The following is a 21226-nucleotide window of genomic DNA, read 5'->3' as shown; positions in this document are numbered from 1 at the left end:
CTGCAACGTTGTCTGTATTTTGCTTACATTTTACATCTTTCAAAGGTTATTTTTGACCACAGCTCCTCTGAGCACGGGGCAGGTAAAAATCTGGTGCCAGAAGGAACTGCTTCTGGGGAGAAATGGTCACATTCAGCTCCAGGAGAGGGGATGTGCCCTCAGAACTAAGCCCAGCTGTGGGGCAGCCCCAGGAGGTGCTTCAGGATCACAGCGTTACCAGCTGCCTCTGATGGAGGGTGGGTGAACCTGGGGATGGTCACCTGTGTGGGCTGCGAAGAGCAGTCTGCTACGTGCAGCTGTGGAGGCTGCAGAGCAGGGAGAGGAGCAGCTTGGGGATGCTCCACCGATCTGGCTAATGAGGGCAATAAAACAGGATTATCTGCTGGCCCTGTGGCAACTGCCAGATACTCTGCTTCTCCTTTGTGAGTAAATGAAGGCGGTGGCACGTGGAAATTACTTTTCGAGGCTAATTAGTCTCATCAGATGCTTAACCTATCAGGTAAATACAACCTGCAGCCCCCACGTGTTTGCTTGCCCCTTTGGTACCTATCACCATAAATTACTGAATTCCCTCTTCGGTGTTTCAAGTGCTTGCTTTCAGGTTGCTCTTTACCTATTTCTGATACTGCCAGAATGCATCAGGAGCTTTCCCAGCAAGGAGTTGTGCTTTCTGCTCCATGGGCTGCGTGATGTGAAGGTAAGAGATTCAGAGAGAGCTTTAGTCAGGACGGCATACTGATACACCTCGGCTATAACCATATAGTGTGGCTGGGAGGTTTTGAGCAGAACAATCCTGCCTTTGGAAGGGTCTGTTTTTGCAGGTTTGGGCCTCACGGGGTGATTGGGAGCTTGGTGAAGAAGCCAGTGACTGGAGAAAACTTTATTAGAGCTGACTCACATGTTCTTGCCCTTGAATCAGAATGTTTGCTTTTACTGCCAGCATCTTCTTTCTGGCTGCTGACATGTTTGTGGCACAGATGGTCCTCTCGTGATTTCTGTGCACATCCTCTCACAAATATGTTCCTCTAGGAGAGCCTTGCTCCAGGTGATGCTCTAGGTGATGCTAGTTTGGAATGAGCATTAATTGGAGAAAACAGCAAAGAAGTGGGCTGGCACATGAAAATCCTTCTCTTGATCTTGTGCTTATCTTTAATGCCGTTAAGCTTACAATATCAAAATAAGTAATTAAGGTAGTATTTCTGTGGTCAGATTGAGAGTGCTCGCTTGGCTCACAGCTCAGCACAGCTGCTCAGCTGACATGTCAGCAAGCATTGCTGTGCAGTGCATATGTGGCATGCTGCAGTCCTGGCGGCTGAGCGCTGGAGTTTATTTTGCAAACTGCTAATAGCTTTGTTTGCACATGTATTCCCTTTGCTGAGTGAGAGTTCCTATGATAAGAAGCTGTTTTGGAGGAAAGCAGGTCTTAGTGCTTTGGACACCCTTTGATAAAGCTTTCAGCCCATCCACTCAGAGGGAAGCATGATGCCGTTTGCAGCTGGGCTCCATAGGCTGGGTGATGTTTGCTAGGGTAAATATTTAGAAGTTAGGAATTTGGGAATACAAATAGACTAATGCACAGGGTTATTCAGGGCACTGGATTGCTCATTTTGAGGGTCTGGTTCTGGAGCCATCCCCAGCTGTGCCAGGAATGCCTTAAGCTGATTTCTGAAGGAGCAAAGGATCTCAGCCTGGAGCACTGTGCCTTTCTCCCAGCTTCTCTGTGTAAAGTACCCAACTCTCAGGTACCAAAAGAGAAGGGGAATTAATGAACCATCCCCACAATGTGTTTTTTTTTTTTTTCTTCTTAAACAGTAAATGAAACTTAATGGAAAAAAAAATAAAATGTGTTCTTGTAACTGTGTTTAAAAGGTGTTCTGAAGATGCACAAAGGCACTCAGATGTTTAAATATTAATGAAATACTAATATATGAAGCAAACTATAAACTGCATTTCTTCTTTATTTTGGCACTGCATAGAGAGCGTGTTGTACTGCCTTCACAAATTAGCCCAAAACAGGTAGCTCTGATTGCAAGTTTTAGTAACACTGATTCCCATATATATCTCCAGCTTCTATTAGTAAGAGAAGCCTTACTTATATGTATGATAATTTAAAGAGGGAAAGCTGAATTATGAAGACATTTTAACTGAAAATCTTACTTTTTATTTTTTTTTAATTTGTTTTGTTGGCCAGATAGACAGTTTATAAATGCTCAGTTTAAAAAGGGGAGGGGGAAAAAAAAAAAAAGCAGTGCCTGTGGTTTTTATTTTTTAATGTCTTTTTTTGGATTGTGCAAATAATAATATATAAAATCAGGCACATTTCCATAGCTGCCATTATCAAGTGAACAAAGCTTGTTATTAGATGTCCAGTTTGTCTGATTTTTAACTGCAGCCAGGGGAATAAGGGCTTGGCATTGTCTAAAGCAATGCCAACCCAAGCTCCTCTATGGAAACCAGAAAAATTCATTCAGGATGTTCACAAGCAGCAATATTCACTTTTAATAAACTTAAGAATATAATCATTTTTTGTCACACGTGCTCAATTTTTCCACTTTTTGGTTATTTGAAAAAGTGCAGGTTTTCTTAGATATGGGAATAATACTAGCAAAATCCATACTTGTCTTATACAAATGATTTTGTTTATATTTCCCAAGATAAGTAAGCATTATGTACCCTCTAGTGGGAGAGGAATCTTGCCTACAGCTGTTGCTGTAGAGAGCCATTACTTCAACAGATGATGGGAGAAAATACAGAGAACTTTGCTGATGGGTACAGAAGAAGCGAGAATAGGACAGGGAGCAGGAACTGGGAATTGAACTCAGTTCCTTGAATCCTGAAAGTTCTCTAAGTACAACACTGAGCTGATCCCCATTGAACAAATAATGTAGGTGTCTATTTATGTTTTATTGGCTTCAGTAGAGCTTACACGTGTTCAGTGACAACATATAATAAGCGTTTGGTTGAACTGGGGCTCCAGCTGAGGTTTCTAAATTATGGGTAATTGTATTTGTCCAGCTTATCCTGATAGGTACAAATAAAACTACCCTGTCTTCAAAGCAGTATTATCCGTGCTTGAAAATGGGAGAGAAATAGCCAAAGTTGGGTTATTACTCTTGGGTTCCATGGAGATGCCTATTGGAGATGCCAGTGCTTCTCGGTGCATCACATGGAAGTGTGATGCTCATCTGCCATCTCCCTGAGTTAAGATAGCCCATCCTTGGTGAGAAGATATCTCCTGGTCTCAGTGCAGACTCTGGTATGAAGCAGCATTTCAGTGGTATTGCTGAGAAGCCACCAAGCTTATGGGGTCTGCCTGAAATGATGGCAGACCAATGTCACATAGGCTAAGAATGTAAACTCTCTCTCTTGCTAATGCTCCAGCAAATTAATCAAGGAGGCATCTCTTCCCACAGCTGTGAAAAACGACAGACCATAGAAAGCAGGGCAGATTCTCCCAGCTTCTTGATGCTGCTGTGACTCAGCTAGGAGGGCCTGGCAGATCACTGCTAGGGCAGGGGAACATGAGCAGCAATCTTCTGGGACATTGGCACTCTTTGTTCCTTCATTCCCCACTCACCATGGTGCATAGGATGCTCAAAGTCACACACAGCAGCAACAAGTTCAGCCAAGACCAATGTGGCCAAAGACATCCTGGCTCTGCCTCTTTCCAGCAGCAGCAGGAAGTGGTTTCAGAGCTCTGAGTTTGGGTTCGTGCCACTGAAACAGGGATATTTTTCTGGTAAATAAAGAATGCGTGCAGCTTACTTTACCTCAGTAAACACAGTGTGAGGGTATGTGTAAGCTTGATGCTAGCACAGAGTTCATGACTTTGGGAGGCTGGAAGCCAGGGAGCTACTGGCAACCACAGTCTGGTCCTTGGGTTTCAGAAGCAAACGAGGCAGTATCGATGCCATTGGATAGAGCAGCACATCAAACAGGATCTTCCATGGAGGGGCAGGCTGGGATGGGCACAGAGTCCTGCCAGGTTGCCAAATGCTAAGTCTCATATGCCAAGTAATAGGGGAAATGAATGAAAAGGGCAGATGGAGTGCAGTATGCCAGTGGTTAAACCATGCTGTTAGGTGATGCAATTCATCCGTGTGTGCTCAGTAACAATGAATCCATGCCTGATCTCCTAATTCTGGAAAAAGCAGCCTGGCTAGGAACTTTAAGGAAAGGGTAGTTGCAGTACTTAGGGGCATGGTTTAGTGAGCAATATTGGTGATGGGTGGATGATTGGACCAGATGATCTTAGAGGTCTTTCTCCTTTCCTGTTCCTTAATGATTCCATGATCTATAAAGGGTCTCTTGCCTGGATTGTGAATACAGCATGTAGCAGAGCTGGTTTCACTTCAGGAATGAGAGCCTGGTGTTGCAGATCCCTGTAGCACACAGCAGAGTGGGGCTTCTCAGTCACTCAGTTGTTTTTCTAATGGCTGGCAGCCACCACTCGGATTTTCCTGACTAACCACATTCTGTCCCAAATATATTTTTCTCCTTAATCAATTTGCTATGGAAAAAGAGATTGCAAACTTTATGCACAGAAATTCCTTGTCGTCACTGTAAATTTGTATTTCCTTCACGAAACCACCACTTAGGGATGTTTGTGGTGTCTTCAAGTGTCTTTTTCTTATGGACAGCTTCAAGGTTAATAGCTGCTAGTAGCAACTTTGAGAGCTTCACATCAGACACAGTAACTAACATTTTATTTTTAGGAGATTAACAGGTCATCCAAGCAAGCATTAATGTGAGGTCAGAGACTTCTGTAAGCAAAACTGTGTTCAATGTCTCCACTTTCAAGCAATTCTCAGCCCTCTCATTCCATCAGTGTGGGATTTCTGATAGGTTTTGATGTGATGTTTCCACTCGCTGTATGTGAGCAGGGAGCAGCCCTGCCATTGCTGTTGCCAGGCTGCATGCGTTGCTCCTTATCTCTGCTTAGTTCTGCATGATACTGCAGTTTGTCTGAAGACAGGTGCAGCTTTCACACACTTCCATTCCCTCTACAGATCTTCTTTTGATGCGTTTTGATTATTTGTCAGCAAATGTGTAACTGGCAGTGACAAATGGACCCTTAACTCTATCATCTGGTTCTACCAGGGAATATTCAGCAGCGGGCCAGCAGCATTAAAGGTGGGGATGGAGAAAGATAATATGGCCCCAATGAAGCAAATTGGAAAAGCTCCCAAAAAGTTAAGCAGGATCAAGATTTAATCTCTGCTATTTGACTGTAGGACAATGCTACATAGGAGAGAAACTTGGAGGGGGGGGAAAAAAGAGGCAACAAAAACCAAACCACCAACTCCTTATTAAAGAACAGTTGTGATCTCATGTGCCAAATGCATTTAATTATGTTTTTTCCAGTATCCCAATAGAATTAGGGACACTGAGTGGGACTTTCTTTTCTGTTTGCAAAATACATTGCCCATTGTGGGCACCACGAGAGGAAAAAATTGAAATAAGCTGTCTTCAATTGCAATGTAATGGAAATGTAATACAATGGGAGAGGGCCGAGACCCACAGGGAAGCCAATGGCACAACTCCCACTGACCGTAATGGGAGCTGGACCACATCCCACACGGCCTCGGAGACATTGGTGGGAAAAAAAAAAAGTCTACTGTAAAACTGAAAGATGAGAATGAAGAAATGCATGAATTTCAAAACTTTGTGGCTCGAGTGGGAGCAGCGCCAAAACCTGCTGAAGCAAACACAGAGGCAACGGTCAGGCTGACTTTGTCTGACTTGCTTCTGTCTGCCTTTGTCTGGAAAGGTTTGTCAGCTGCTACTGCTGGAAAATACCTGTTCATCAGGTGGATAATGCCTCACCAGCACTTCTCCATTCTTACGCTTTATGTAACAGATACGCTGGCTCTCATACAAAATTGTAGCACAGAGGATATATGTGCATTTGCAGTCCATGCTGATGAAGTCCCTAAAAGCCAGCCTTGTGATCCCTGCTCTCTGGTATGCCCAACTTGGAGATTCTTGTTGATGTCCAGCACATGGGGTGACATCTGTGGCCAGGGCTGGGTCACCTCGCAGTGTAGGAACAGCTGGCACAAAGGGCTCTTGCAATGGCAGGCTCTTCATCACTGTGAGATGGGCTGCGGTGGTATGTGGATGCTGCCATCTCACTGGCTTTAGGGCCAGCAGAGAGGAATTATCATTAACAAATTTTCTAGGTTTCAGATGTAGCTGAGGAAATGCTTAACACTGGTGAAGTTGCTTTATGTAGGAGACAAGGAACTCCTAATGGGCTGCAGGAAGGGGCTGAAAATGTCTCTTACATTGACAGCTTAGGGTCAGCCGACACCAGGCCCTCAGGCTGCTATTGTCTGCTTACCATTTTGGCAACGTATAGAAAGAATGCCCAGTTCTTCTGGCATTTCTGAATCCCAGTGCTTCAGTTGATGGTAATCGGGTGTCTAACCTACCAGTGTGGGCAGTGGGAGCTGAAGATCATATGAACGTAGAGCCCAACCTTAGGTACTGAGGCATACTTTGCACTGTGTCTCTCTGAGCACCCAATTCCACAAACTACATGAAACCTTTTTTTCTTCCAGTTTTCAGAAACTTGAATAAAGCAGTGCTTGCCAGCACCAGCTTTGTAGGAACCCTGCTCCAAGCAGCTCTCATAGGCAAAGCCCAGTTATCAAGAGCGAGCAGCAGGCAGAGAAGAGCCTGGCTCCTGAGCAAAGGGTTGCTTGTGCCTTCAGAAGAACATGCTAGAAGCCACGATGTGCCTTGGAAGGAACGGGGATCGTATTTCAGCTTCAGATTTTAGGCACACGTTGTGACAGCCCGCGGCAGACATGCCAGGAACTTCATTCCATAAATCACATTTCTTGCAAAGGAGGCCTCTGTGCTCGGTAGTAGTAGCATTTGTTTCTTCTTTTTCTTGGCTGCTTTGCTTGGAAGTGGTGTAAAGACTTAACCCTGGTGAGAAGGACCTGCAGAGAAATAATGGAGTATGTGAGAGCTCCGGCTTTTGCCTTGTTAAATGAAACTCAGTCTATATAAACACCCTTGAAAAAACCCACTGGTAACGCTGCAAACACAGGATTCAGCAGCGGGCTGTTTTCATTTAGATTTTTGGCAGCATTTTTAACAAGAATATGGTTGTTTTTTTTTTTTTTGTGACTTTCAAACCAGACACATCATCTTGGATGAACTATAATGGTAATAAAAGCATTGCAAATATCTCTATTTCTAACCCAGGTTTTGCTGGAAACATCTTAATGCTTAGAGGAGCGGTGGAGCCTTCCTGTGTAGTAAGAACTTGCTTAGGAGTGAGAGCATCCCAAAGTGCATTCCTGGTTTTACTCTCACCCCAGCTTCACTCTTACTGTCCCTCCCTTGGTTTGCTCGGTGCCTGCCACACCATCTTGTTACAGATGGCTTCTCCTTTCATCTACCCCACTGCAGAAACTTCAGAAGCTTGTGCCCTGGTGTACCTTGCCTTTTCCTTCTGAAGTATGTGGTGTGTTTGCTATGAGAGTGTTTCGTATACATTATGACTTGTTGGAGGAGGAAAGTCTGTTCAGGCAGCTGCTGAGGATGAGGAAGGTCGTAGCTGCTAGGACAGATGTTGCAGTCTGGAGCAAGCTCTGCTTTGAACAGGGCTGTAAAAATATTTTGCAAATAACGGCGTGTATATATAGAAGTACATTGTTCAGCTTGACTACAGTGGCAATCCTTTAAAAAAAAAAAAAAACCTATAATGAAATGGTGGTGGAGAGAGTGGGTTCTCCTGTTAAATAAACCTGTTTGATGGTGACTGATGCATGCAGCAGATATGAGTGGCTGCAGTTCAAAGTTCCTGCTGAACCCACCAGCTCTCCCAGCTGCCTGCTGCAGCCCTCGGCACGTAGATCTGGCTCTGCAGCTGGGGTGGGAACTGAAGAGCAAAGTTTCTGGGGGCTCTCCTTTTTGACTCCATGCTGACAGCTTGTTTCCAGGCTCAGGTGCTATCTCAACTCACCTGTGCCTCTCTGCTGGACTCTGCCTGTTCTTCTGTCTAAAAGATGGTGAAGTCACCTGTGCCTGGGGGTGCAAGTCCTGGTTTGTTCAAGCACTGCGTTCTTCTACCCCCAATTACTGACAGCCGACAGAGAGGCAGTGAGGGTTGGTCACTGGATTTAGTGCAGGCAAGTTCTGAGTTACTGCGATTCATTTATTCTATGCAGTACTGAAAGAATGTAAAGAAGCACTGAAAACTCCCAATTTCCAGAGTAAGGTACTCTGGTACTCTCTTGCTGTAGAAATGAGAAAAATAAGCAAGTCTTCTCTACCTAAAAATAACTGAGAATGGTCAGGAACTGGCTGAAGGGGGAGAGTGGGGGCATGACTTAGGTAAGGCAACAGCTCATACCCAACCAGTAAGGCCAGTGTTTTATAGTGCCTGGAGGTGGCTGAAATATGTTGCAATCCTCTTTCACTCTTTGACACGTGAGAGGCAGTCTCTGTAGTGCAACGCCAAGAAGTACATCTTCTTAATATGAAAATGATTAGAAAATGCAGAACTCTTGGATCCACAGCTGTCTGAGAGCCAAGCACATTTGCTTGTTGTCAGCCTTAATAATCATGAGCTGAGTGCGGAAAATAAATTGCATCTTTCACAAAAATGTTGGGATTATAAGAATTATACCTAAAGGCATCATAATCACCAGGATCTCGCCAGTACCTCAGATACCTTCAGCTAACTAAAGCACAAGCTTGCTGTCTGTGATGGTCCAGATTCAGTATCTCACCACACAGCTGCTTGTTACCAGCACGTGGCTCTCAAGTGGTGATGAATCACAGGCCGCTGCAGCGTCTTTGAGCGTTACAACATGAAGAAGGAATGAGAGTGCACTGGTGTTGTTGTACCTGTCGCTGTTTCACCCTGCACAGCTTGTCACGGGGCAGCGGGGAGTTAACTTTGCGTTGTGCTTTCACTCAGTGTTGCAAGGCAGCCACTCTGCATGGCTGCTACCCAACGTCGAGCTGCAACACGCAGGAGGCACCCAGGCACACCTCTTCGCCTCCCCTTTCACCTCTCATTGCCTTAGTGCTCAGATATTGAATGGAAAATAACGATCGGGTACTGCATTGTTTATTTTCAGATTTTCTGTGCCAAGCACAATAAGCATTCCCCGTGCTGTGAAGCAGAGGTGGTCACAGAATCAGCCTGCTCGCAGTGTGTTTTCCTGCTGGTCTGTGACTACGCTTGGCTCCATCTTTGTGCGCTTTGGGCCGATGGTGAAGACAGCAGTTCTGTACCTGTGTGCTGTGCTGTGGGGCTTCAGCATCGCCTTCATCTTGTTTGGTGTGATGTAGCCTGTTGGAAGGTGGGATGGGGGGCTGTTGCTGATAGTCCTAGCGTAGTGCTGGTGCAGGGAGCTGCTGGAACACAACTTCCCCCTGCGTGCTGTTGGTACTGCTTTGTGTCTGCTTCTGTAATCATTTGCTGCAAATCTCCTCCCTCCTAAACCCACTAGGCTGTTTAATTAAAAAGGAAAATTGCTGCAGTAATGCTATGCTGGTTCAGTGACAGGTGACAGGATGAGGGGAAATGGCCTCAAGTCGCACCAGGGTAAGTTTAGGTTGGATATCAGGAAGATGCTGTTAAGCACTGCAATGGGCTGCACAGGGAGGTGGTTGAGTCACCATCCCTGGATGTGTTTAAAAACCGTTTGGATGTGGTGCTCATGGATGTGAGTTAGCAGAGGGTTGTTAGATTAAGGGTAGCATGGTTAGGTTGTGGACTGTAGGCTTTGTTGGGGGAAACAGAGAGGGTTACAGTGTATGGAGGTAACCTCTGAGAACAAGGGCTCAGTGGTGGGAACAAGTCCCATCAGCAATGCTCTGTGTGGGGTGAGGGGCTGCAGTGCTGCTCCCACCTGGGAGTGCGAGCCTGGAGCCACTAGCAGATTTGGGGCTGTGTTGTACCTGCTGTTGGTCAGGTGGAATAGCTGTCATATGCTTGGGAACATGCTTACCCACTAACCTTGGGTTAGTTTCTTCCAAATGTCAACTTGGTCTAGAGAAAAGAACTGACCGTCATTTTGGTTACTTGGGAAATCACTCTGTAGTAAACTTACACTGTGTCTTATTCTGTGCAAACCTTCTATGTCAGCTTGAGTGTTACCCCAGCTTTCTCTGTGTGGACACACCATTTGTTCGAGGCTGCCTGTGTGGGGAAAAGGCTGTTTAATGAACCAATCTTATAATGAGGTTCTGTGGCTGAAAGCTGAAGCTGAAGAATTCAGGCCAGTAATAAGGTGTGCATTCTTGGCCACTGGAGAATTTAATATCTGAAAAAATTTGCCTAGGGACATGATGAATTCTCTCTTTGAAAACTTAAATTAAGATGGAGTTATTTTTTTCTAAACAATCTGGTTCAACCAGAAGTTATCATCGTGGTGCCGGAGCTACTGGGAGCAAGTATCTGACCCAGGCAATGTAAGAGTTCAGACTAGACCCTACAAGCCTCCACTTGGGTGAAATACAGCATAAGAACAGTATATTAAAGCATTGCTTACCTTAGTGTTTTGTATCTTAGCTAACTCGACCTCTTCTTTAAGAAGGGGGGGGTGGAAATAGGGGAAGGGAAAGAGAAGAAATGACATTGTCTGAATTCTCAGGTGGGATGCATTTTTACTTCTTCTTTGCCTATTCCTCCAATAACTGTGCATTGACATTTAATGTGTTTGATCTAAAAATCATTGGATCACTTTTGTAACAGCTTTCAGACTTCTTTCCTTGTCCTGGGAATGGGATATTGCCTACCTGGTAGAATACCAGAGCAAAGGGATAATTTACCAGGAAATACCCCAGGCCAAGCAATGAACTGCACAGTACAGCAGCCTTCTTTCTACTCATTTTCCTGCAAAAACAATCCATGTGTTTAAGTATTTCAGGAATGCAAAATAAAGTAATGGTAATGACTTTGAGCCATTAAGAAGTATATTTTTCTACTCTTCCCTTAGCGTACCGCTGCACAGAAGGGAGCTTCATAAAAGCCCTTGTGTCTGGTGTGGCTCAGAACTCCCTGGCCCCAGTGCTTCTCCTTGGGCCAGCTTTGCTGTGCTTTCTCCTCCCAGCTCCCCACAGAGCTGTGTTCAGACCTCTGCCCCAACAGTTCCTTGTATCCATGATTGACTGCAGCTTAGCCAGGATCAGTATGGATGCAACTAGAGATGATAGTGGACTACTGGTAATGCCTTGGGGTGGGGTCAGGAGTGAGCAGTGTCTGTACCACAGTGTGCAGAATGGTTAGCATTGGGTTTTTGATGAGAAAGAAGGAAGAGAAGGGAGAGAACATGGTCTTTGTTTGTTATAGCCCCATAGGGGCATCACCTGCAACCCGTGGGTACTCTGCATACCCTTGGCACTGTACAGATCTGCTAAATTAATTTGCTAACGATGATCTAGATGAACCCTTGTGCTATTACTGATAATACTAAACTCAGAGGAGCTGCTGACACTCCTATAGATAGAGGGGCCTCGCAGGGGGGTCCTGACAGACTGGAGGGGTGGGTAATTGCCAACTGCAGTAAGTTTCACAGGAGCTAGTGCTGGGTTCTGCACTTGGGGTGGGGCAACCCCTGGCTAGATGTACAGACTGGGGGACAAGAGGCTGGAAAACAGCCCAGTAGAATGGGATCTGGGGGTTCTGGTTGACAGACAGCAAGTTGAATCTGAGCTGGCAGTATGCCCTGGCAGCCAACCATACCTTGGGGTACACCATGCCCAGCACTGCCACTGGGGGGAGGGAAGGGGTTGTCCTGCCCTGCTCTGTGCCAAAGCTCAAGGAGTGTTGGGATGCTGTCTCAGACACTGGGTTTGAGTGGTGCTGTATGGTTGGGCTCAGTGCTCCTTGTGGGTGCCTTCCAACTCGGGATGTCTATGATTATTTTAGCTGTTCCCTCATGAGAACCCTGAAGAAAAAGGAGAAGATAGGCACATTTGCATGGTTTATTTGACTCTTCTCTGTCACGAATGATAGCGGTGAATGAGCGCATGCAGGAGCTGGGGACTGCAAAACTCGATTGTCTTGTATGTAAATTGAGGAGTCTTTTGTTAACACTCTACAATTAGTACGTAAATCAGGTGAAATCTATGCAGTTATTTGAATATGTCCCATGATTTTACATTTTAAATTTATTCTGTCGGCTGGCTTGACTAGCACTCAAATCGTGTCACTGCAGCTGCTGTTGTACTTTAGGAAACAATTTTAATTAATGTGGATTATTTTAAAATTCTTTTACTATAAACAGTTCAGAATTAGAGAAGTGAGTTAGCTGTTTACTTCAGGTGATGTCTTATGAAAAGCAGGTAATGCTCAAGGGTTTAGACACTGGAAAATTATTCTTTGATTTTTTCTTTTATTAAAGTGAAAGTCAGGAGCCATCATTTTGCCTATACTAAATTATTCTTCATTATGTATAATGCAACTTCACAAATTCATATGGGGTTTTAGAGCTTATTGTCCAACATTCATTGAAGGTAACAGAAGTACAGACCTGGGAGCTCTGCTGGTTGGGATCCCTGGCTGGAGCTCCAGGCTGGCAGCTGGGAACATCCTTATGTTTTGTCTCTGTGTCTTTCATCAACAGAGAGCAGCAGGATGGCTTTTAAAGGTTGTAGCTCACCTGGAGGCACATGCTAATTTGGGAGAAAACCCTAAGGATGTGCAAGGCATTGATTTTACACCATGGAGTTCAAAACATTGCATTGAGAACTTCACATAGACCATCTTTGCTGTTTCCAAATTGGCCTGAGACAGACTCTGCTGCTTGGTCAGTAATTATTTAATGGAACAAACAAACAGTTGATCTTTATTTTCCCAGCCTTGACTTTGGCTCTCTGTTCTTCAGGCTTTACTCCAGAGCAAATCTTTCTGCTGACAAGTTCTCAGTAATGTTTCACATTTTTGTCATGGTCTAATATATTTCTTCAAGGAAAATATATATTTTTTCCCCTCTGTATCAAAAGGGGAATATTCACCTAAAGAGAAACTGAATAAGGAATGGGGATTTTTATGTACATTCTTTCAGGTTAAGAAACTTATCCTTGTGCTTGAGTCTTAAAAGACTTTTTTAAACAAAACGAAAATACTCTTGACAAGGAGAAGAACACACAGTAGACCTGACAAATATCCGTATATTTCTATAACTTCTGTTTTTAACAATCAAGGCAATCATTTAACTTCCAGTAGATAAGGTGCGTGCAATGGCAAGAAACCCTCAGCAAGGGCACAGTAGATGTATTGCCAAATGGCTGCCGACCGATGGCTTCTTTTGGTGTTTTTGTAAGATGTAGAGGGCCTGGCTGCTGGATACATACCAACACTATTAGAGATAGCCTCATCTCAAAGCAGTCTTTAACATCCCCAGTCCAGATATGGCACTGTAGAGAGCACTGGCTCTGGCATTAGACTCAAAGTCATGTTGGTTGTTTTTGCCAGATGTGGCAAAACAGGAGGGTCATCAACTGGAACATCCATCAGGTGTGACCCTCTTGGGATATGAGCTCTTTGTGATGAAGAGCTTGTCTTATACATATAACCTCTCCATGCATTGATGCTGGTGCTAAATACTCTGCCTTGCACTGATGCTGTAGTCATGGTTCCGAGGAGCTCCACAGCAGCAGGGCCCACTCTGTAGGAAGAGGCCAAAACAAATGCACATAACCGAGCCCTCCTTCCTGCGTGTGATATTTTGAATGGAAAACTGATCTCAGGGAGATCAGACACCCTGCCCTCACACGGAAATAATTTCCATTGCTTATCTGTGAGCCCCTCTGCAGTGTGGCTGAGCCGAAGTCAAATATTACACTTTAAAAGACAATTACGTGTCCTTCACTTCCTCGAGCCCCTCAAAAGCCAAACAGCACTATCTAATCTAAACCACCCCGGCTCTTCTCCAGCCCCTCAGACATATGCTGCGCATTATGTTTCTACAGAAATCTACTGCAATCTGGCTCAGCAATCCCTTTGAAGTCCTCGGGAGCTTATCTGTACTCCAGTGAGACAAGGTGTGTCTCCCAGGCAGCTTGCATGCGGCCGCAAAGCAGCAATCTACCCAGAGGCCACAGGTGCCTGGGTTTTGTTTTTTTTTTTTTTTTTCTGAGTATCAAGAAATCCCCAGGATCCATCCCAGAATGAAGAAGGGCTGCATCCTGAGGCTGTCGCTTTGCTGAGGGTGCTGCATGAGAAGAGCTACAGTGTGGGGAGCATCACGGTGTCCCGCAGGCTGAGGCACCACGTGCTGCCTTACGCAGGGCAGGGAGGGGAAGTGAGCTGCAGATGCTTTGTGCCCACACGGCTATGGGTTCCCTGTCCTGGAGTCCACAGATCCCTCCCAAAAAGCGATGGATGGTTCACTCCCACAGCTCAGCAGAAAAAAAATGCATCAGACATCAATCTTTAGATGGAGATGGCCAAGCAGGTCTGTTTATGGAGGTTTAGGGCTGTTCTCGTTACATTCTTGAAACTACTGAGGTTATCTTGTAATCCATCTGAATTACAGCCTGTGACATTTTAAGCTAATTCTCAATCCTGCTGCATTTAACTATTCTTTCCCTCCGCTCTCCCTGTATGTGTAGGAGAATGCACGTTGTTTTTTTGAATCCCCTGAATGTCTGAGGTCTATGCATTAACAAATGGAGACAGAGCCCTCCTTGAGAATAGAAATTTGAAGGGGGCTGATAAGACCTTCCTGAAAGGTGACAGCTTTACTGTGCTGGTCTTGGGCTGGAGGGGGGCTCAGCTGAGCAGCACTCCTGCATATTTTCTGAATGATTTGAGTGAATGTGTGTCTCTATCTGTATTTAGAGAATGGCAGCACTGACAGTGGTGTTTATTTATCCACAAGATATGCATCGTGCAAACAGCTGCTTCTCCCCACAGCTCTGCCTTCAGCCCCAGCAGACCACCCCTGGCACCCAGCGGGCACAGCCCCCTCCCTGGGAGGCCGCAGCAATCTGTGCTGCCTCTCCTCAAGCAAGAAGCACACTGTTAGGCATCTCTGCTGCATGAAGCAGAAGGATGTTCTGCCAACCATGCACTTTCTGCTAAGTATCTCCAAACACTTCTTTGGCTTGCCAGCCAGCACCTTCCTGGGTGTAAACAGACGGACAAATCTGACTTGCACCACATGTCCCAAAGCCTTTTCTGCAGTGTCCATTTGCTGCTCAAGTGACATATTTAAAAAGCAACAATTGTCCTACCCGCCTCTGACGGTCCAGAAATGCTTCTGGCAACGAACATTTCCCATTGCTGGAGTTCTGTGCAGCAAGCAAGAACAAGCTTTTGGAAGATTCTTTTTTTCTATGTTGACTTTAATTTCCTTCTCTCACCATTAATGGGAGAACTTCAAATGGCTAACAGCTTTGTCAGGTCTTGTGCAAGCCATGCAAGCTTTCTCCTGGGTCTATTTGGACCGGCTCAGTATTTCAACACTGAAACCTGGATGTGATATCTGAGGAGTGGGCAGATTTTCCTAGAGGACAAAGCAGCCATTCAGGTTGGATATTAATCTGAGGAAGACTGGCAATGCACTGGCACTGCTGCCCAGGGAGTGGTGGAGTTACCATCCCTGGAGGTGTTGAAGAACCACAGAGATGTGGCACTGTGGCTCATGGTTAATGGGCAAGGTGAGAATGAGTTGATGGCTGGATTTGATGATCTTCATGGACTTTTCCAACCTTAGTGATTCTATCATTTGGATCTCTCTCATGTGATGGAATCACAGCATGATTTTCCTCTGGGATCTTTTGCAAGCCATTGCCTGCAGCGGATGGGGTTAACCACAGGGATGACAGAGCATTCTCTGCTTTAGAAGAGCTGAAGGACACATTCTCATTCCTGGTGAACTTTTTGTCACCGTCCTTTTGACTGCTATAGGAACCCATCACTTGCAACTCTCACAAGCTCTGTTTTCCTTCTTAAACAAGATCCAAACCTGCACTTCTACCCTGCGTGGAATTAAAACCCTTCTGGACATTAACCTGCCTAGGCAGTTACTGGCATTGCTACACCACGCTGTTTCCATGCACATAACTTTAAGTTCACATGAATCTAATGCTGACTATTGCTTGTAGTTACTGGTGTCTCTTTGAGGAGGCAGGGTTAAACAGTACATTATTCCTTATCTGTAAGTAAAGTTTTCCCTGTTGAGCACAATTCCAAATGCAGCTCCTTTGCTTTTGGTTTAATTTTTCACTGTTTGCTTTCCCCCTCCCCACTCCCTCTCCGTTGTACTGTGCAGATCACAGTAGTTTCTATTTAAAACATTTCAGCCTCTCTGTTTTCCAGACTTTAATTGGGAGCCTGTTGCTACATGCTGAGCAGGGTAAGACTAAGAGTCTTTTTTTTTTTTTTTTTTTTCTCCCCCTCAGAAAATAGATTGCTGAACCTAAAGCTTCAGGGAATAACATTTAAAGGAGAGCAATTGCCTTGTGTGTTTTTACTGTATAGACACCTCGTTGGCCAGCACAGCATTCCACCCTTTGCATGCCACAGAAAGCTGTTGTTAGCACTGATGCTTTCTGAAATGGAGCGTGCAGCAACTGTCCAGCTCTGCAAGTGGGGGATCAGGCAGATGCTTTGCCTCTGTCTGTCTGTGCTCTCAGGTCCTGCTCTTCCCAAGCAGCACAGGGTCACGAAGCACTGCTTCTGCCTCACAGGGCCAGCTGGAAGGCAGCACGCAGTGAGGTCCCTTGGTGCTCACTCTTCACTCAACACCTCCCAGCCAAGGGGAAAGCGTGTGCTGCAAGGTGGGAGAAGCAGGAGCCAAATGAGCTGTGACCCAGCCACCACCTTGCCATGGCTGGGCTGGGGGGATGGCTGTGTGACTTTCTCAGTTTCAGAGCTTTTGTGCAGCTCGCTCTCATTGATTATTTCAGATTGAGTGAGCAACAGACCTAAGACTTTAGGCACCTTGTCTCTGGCATTCCTTTTGCCTCAGATGCTGGTGCTGCCTGCTTGTCAAACGCAGGGTCATCAGATAATCAAGCCCCTTTGGCTCTGCAAGGCTCCATTTGACAAATTAACCCTAACAAACAAGAAGAGCTAGCAGAAGAGTTTCTGCACATCTACCAGACCTGCCATATTCCTTCCACTAGAGGACGGCAGCTCTTCTATGCAGCTTTCAGCAGCATTTTACAACAGAAGCTGGGATAAAACAGCCCAACCCTTCCTGTAGAAACACGTTCCTTTCTAGTGGTTTTCACATAATGAATCCCAGTGAATATTTAACTGAGTCTCCCCTGTAATCAAGTTTCTGTCCTCCTCGCTTCTATCCACAATGTAAAACATTTCCTGATCAATTGCATTCAGCAGCCCAGAAAGTCTCCCTCTCTGCCTGTTTCTCTGCTCAGCTGGCCCCAGAAGAGCCATGTTTATTGTTTTTGGGTTTCCTCAGCCAGCAAGCACTGATGCAAACTGCCCTACCTGGTAAGGGATGGAAAGGATCTTTAGTACCTCACCTTGGCCATCTAAATCAAAAGCAGGCCTTCTCAGAAGCCCTGAAATGTTCATGCATATATGCATGCCTGTTGCTTTGGGCATGAATATTCAACAATCCAATTCTGGATTTTGTGCAAACTGAGCTGTCCTGCAACCCTCCCTTTAAAATACGGGAACGTGAAGAGAAAAGGTGCACGTCTGGGTCTGTGTGAGGGTGGGGTGGGCTTGTAGTGGCATGGGAAAATTTTCCGTGATAAAACCTATGGCCTTTGCTTAAGGAACTTCATGTATATGTAGCAAACAATTCTGTTTGTGCTTGGCCTTTGTCTGCTGGACAATTACCTTTTAGTCCCAGTTATGGATGGCAGCTTGCAATACAGAGTCAACCAACATGGGCTGTTAAACCTCAAGGCACCCCTGTTTATATGGAGGCAGAATGCTGGCTTCACTCCAGGGCAGTACAGCTTCTCAAATGCAGCTGTGGGCACCTCAGTCACCTGGCAGAGTGGGCAAGAAGGTCTTCCCCTTGCACCTGGGGACTGGTGGGGGTAAGGGCATGGCTTTCACTGGGGGAGACATAAAGCAAAGTCCTGTGAGAACTCTACTAGGAGACAGAGATTGCAAAAGGTGGGGAGCACATGTGGTGTGAAGGGACTTCTGGCTTGCAGAAGTCGGAGGGCTGAGAAGAATGAGAAAGGATGTTATTTGTAGATATTTAATACTTTATTACCAACGTATTCTCCAGGGTTAAAGAACATTTAAAAATGCCTTTATCTCACTTTTGTAACTGTTTCAGCCACTAAGCCTGGCTGATGTCTGCAGATGGGCCTCCACTGCGAAGCTGGAGATAGAATCATTAAAAAAAGACCTCTGAGATCCCCAAGCCCACAACCACCAGTCGGTCTGGTTGGACTGCAGAGCTTTAGTGAAACAAACCAGCACCTATTGATCAACTGGCAACAGAAATGAAAAGTGTGCTGGCCAGCAAAGATTCAAGAGCTGCAATGGAATGACAAATGGTCTTGGCAGCCTTTGTCTTCTTGTTTTCATAAGTCTGCCTCTGTCTTGCTGTCTTGCTCAGCACTGAGATTTTAATTCATTTTGTTTCTGCTTGGAGGATTCGCTGCTCAAAGACATTCACCAATGGGTGCTGTTTTCCTCTGTTTTAGAAGAGATGCTGTTCCCCAGCAGCCAGAGGTGCTCTGTAGGACACTGTGTAACAAATTCTTTATGAGGGAATACATAATAAATTGAGGATTTTCTTTTATTTTGATAATTTAGTGTTCAATATCTGCATTATGGAAGTGCCTGGAGGTTCCAGCTGAGCTCAGTGTCTTATTGTTCTAAGCCATGCATAAAAGCATTGTCTGAGATGAGGAGCTTACCATCTAAATAGATGAGATGAATAAAGGGTGGGAGACAGGAAATAGCCATTATCCTCATTTCATAGCTGGAAAGTTTGGACATAAGCAAATTAAGTGACTTTCCTAGGGGCTGTATAGGAAAGCTGATGTAGAAAGGCAGAAAGCACCAAATGCCCACTACCCAGTGTAATACCCTGACTGAAACATGCCACGTTTCCTGTTTCAATATATCTCACAGCATTGAATAATGACAACTATTATTTTTTTTACTTTCTACCTTAGGACATAAAAAATGAGGAGTACTGAAGAGGTTATATGGCTACAAGGCATAACAGTCTGAAGGGAGTGCTAGTACTCAAGTGCACGTTGGTGAAGATCCCTTTTCTCCATCTGCCTGGCGTTGATCTCTTAGATTCTGTTGTGCACAATGGAGGGGGAAATCAAACCAAAGTGAGTTTGGTTGTTGTAAAGCAGTAAAACAGTTTCATTATGAAAACTCTGTTCCCATACACGTTTTGCTGCAAAGGAACTTGGTAGCCAATGGTTCACACTTTCATGGGTAATTACTGGATCTACTTACTTTAAAGAAATTTTTTGTTTTTTCATTTTAGCAGCATCTTGAAGTAACACAGTGAGGATTGGTGATGGAAGTGGCAGTTCTGAACGTTAGAATGGACTCATTTTTATATCAGCATGGAATTATTTTCCCCCAAGTCTCTGACAAACATGTGGAGCAACTTCGCCTACCTTTGAAAAGAATGTGAGCTACTGAGCCCAGATTTTCAGAAGTGGTTTGTTTTGGCATCCTAAAAAACTGCTGCTACCAGGGAAGGGCCCAGAGAGGCTGTGGATGTCCCAACCCTGGAGGTGTTCAAGGCCAGATTGGATGGGGCCTTGGACAGCCTGGTCTAGTGTTAGATATGGAGGTTGGTGGCTCTGCCTGTGGCAGGGGTTTGAAACTTGGTGATCCTCTGGGTTCCAACCCAAACCATTCTGTGAGTCTGTGAAATACTTTGCAAACCAGGTAAATATTTTAGCTGCCAAAGTTTGGGTTTGGGTACTTAGTTGTAGAAGAACTTCAAAGAAAATATATCTTGGACAAATATTTACTTGTATCCAGCAGGGTCAAGAACAAATTTTAGAGTGGACCAAAATAACAGGGAAGAAATTTTGCTTTCCCATTGTCCTCTGTGGAGTAGCTGAGCCCTCGGTCATGTGCATGGCTCGATTAGGATGCAGGTGGTTTTTCCCTGTAGTCTTCTAGAGCTTTAATGTGTGGCCTTTTCTTCTTTCTTTTTTTTTTTTTTTTTACTTCTTTATTCCTTCTTCCTTCCTTCTTTTTATTTTTTTCTTGGTTGGGTTCCCTTTTTCTTTGTTCTCTGTTCTATTTCTATTTCCATCCGATAGAGACGTGGCACGTTAACAAGCCTGGAGGGCGGGCTGGTATTGGAGGAGCGCTGCCTGCGCTGCGCGGAGCCGTGCCTTGCGCTTCACTGCAGCTCCGTGGAGGAGCACATCTCCTGACTTCACCTCTCAGAGAGGCTGCGGAGAGCCGAGCAGAGGAGCTCTCAGCAGCTTTGCCTTGCGGTTCTTTCTAAGGTGGCTTTTCCCATGTTGCTCCACGGAATTAGCCGCCTGCCTCACCTCACCTCTCAACAGACACAAGTTCTTTGTATTCTGTTTCGGTTCCCTTCTGAAGTTGGGCTCCGGCAGCACCGGAGTCCGGCACGTTCCCAATGCGGGGCCGCAACGTGTGGGAGCATCCCCGGCTCTCCGGGCCCGGCCGTGCCCCGCAGCTGGGAGCACCGCGCTGCCCCGCATCGCCGCTGCCTTCGGATGGGACCCGCGGCCCAGCTGACAGCGGTGACAAAGGGCTGGTAGCGCTGAAAGATTCAATTTAACTTGCTTTCTCCTCCCCCCTCCTCCCCCCCTCCGCCTCCGTGTGCGCGGGGACGGCACCGCTGGCGCTTTTGAAAGTAGCGGCGCAAAGGAGCATTGGTGTCCTCATTTTCCTTCCTCCCTATTGATGTATCATTGCCAGGATGAAAAAGGACGTCTCAAGAGCTTTTGAAAAAAGGGGTGACTACTCAAGACATTTTATAAAGGAGGAAGAATGGGAAAGAAAATAGAACTCGGTAGGGGGTAGAAGGAGCCTGAATGCGCGCCTTGTCTGTCCTTTCTTTCGCCTGAAACCTGGAGCTGTTGTTCCTATTCCAGTTCAAACTGTCACCTTTAGTTCGTGATGGCTTTACTGCCCTTGCTCCTGAACCTCAACAGATTGGGGCTTATTTACCTATTCACACTCCTCTGTGGAACCTCATTAATAGGCTTATTAGCCACACCATTCACGTGCAGGAGGGCTCACAAAAAGGATCCCAGCCACTTTGAGAGGAGGAGGAAAAAACTGTAA

General features: G+C 45.5%; 1 long non-coding RNA gene across 1 annotated transcript; it reads left to right on the top strand.

Annotated features, from left to right (window-relative positions):
- Nucleotides 1–606: 606 nt before the first annotated feature.
- Nucleotides 607–19556, top strand: LOC149917118 (uncharacterized). Its single transcript, XR_016468592.1, has 3 exons — nt 607–697; nt 19099–19266; nt 19428–19556. It is a non-coding gene; the product is annotated as an uncharacterized LOC149917118 (long non-coding RNA).
- Nucleotides 19557–21226: the final 1670 nt, after the last annotated feature.

The sequence above is a fragment of the Phasianus colchicus genome, chromosome 8, assembly GCF_987193195.1.
Source record: "Phasianus colchicus chromosome 8, bPhaCol1.hap1.1, whole genome shotgun sequence".
Taxonomy (NCBI): Eukaryota; Metazoa; Chordata; class Aves; order Galliformes; family Phasianidae; genus Phasianus; species Phasianus colchicus.
The sequence above is the reverse complement of the archived record's forward strand: the minus strand, read 5'-3'. Positions and strand labels throughout refer to the sequence as shown.